Below are 608 nucleotides of genomic sequence, written 5' to 3'. Positions count from 1 at the left end.
GTTTACGTGTGTGCACATAGTTTTTTCGCAACGTAGTCATTGGAAAGCAATTGTCCCGCGTTCTCTATATACAGGATTACGTGCAGGATGTATTTGAGTTCAGATATTATATTTTGCAAGCTCTAGCTGATTTGCTGCTCTTTCAGCTAGGCTCTAAACAAACTTCTCAGTTTGTTCTACATGCTGTTCTTCCTGGAATGACCCGTGATCCCGTCCCGCTCCTTAGCATACTTACCTGGTGTCGGGCCCTCCGGCGATCACTGAGGCCAGGGTCTCGTGCCGAGGCCTACCATTGCACTGCGGTTGGCTGAAGCACGCCACTATCCCAAACCGGGATAGGTGGGGCATGTAATTTTTGGTAGTGGGGCTCGGCGTACGCGCCAGCCCCTACCATTACCAAATCCAAAGTCAGACATTTGAAATAGCCGTCTAGCTCCACCACAATGTGACTTTCGTCAGCTCACACAGGTACACACAGGAATAATGGGAGGCCATTCGCTCCAGCACCAACCGCGCCAACCAGACACTGGTCCTGGCACGAGCTGACGACGCCATCGTGGAGCACAGCTTGGCAGCCTATATAGCTTAGTCCCGCTTACCCCTCGGTT

General features: G+C 51.8%; 1 non-coding gene across 1 annotated transcript; it reads left to right on the top strand.

The window, feature by feature from the left end:
* Positions 1 to 227: 227 nt before the first annotated feature.
* LOC119459806 (U1 spliceosomal RNA) lies at positions 228 to 390 on the top strand. Its single transcript, XR_005193811.1, has one exon. It is a non-coding gene; the product is annotated as a U1 spliceosomal RNA (small nuclear RNA).
* The last annotated feature ends 218 nt before the right edge of the window (positions 391 to 608 follow it).

Source organism: Dermacentor silvarum, chromosome 7 (assembly GCF_013339745.2).
Source record: "Dermacentor silvarum isolate Dsil-2018 chromosome 7, BIME_Dsil_1.4, whole genome shotgun sequence".
In the NCBI taxonomy this organism is placed as follows: domain Eukaryota; kingdom Metazoa; phylum Arthropoda; class Arachnida; order Ixodida; family Ixodidae; genus Dermacentor; species Dermacentor silvarum.
This window is presented reverse-complemented; position numbering and strand designations above follow the sequence as displayed.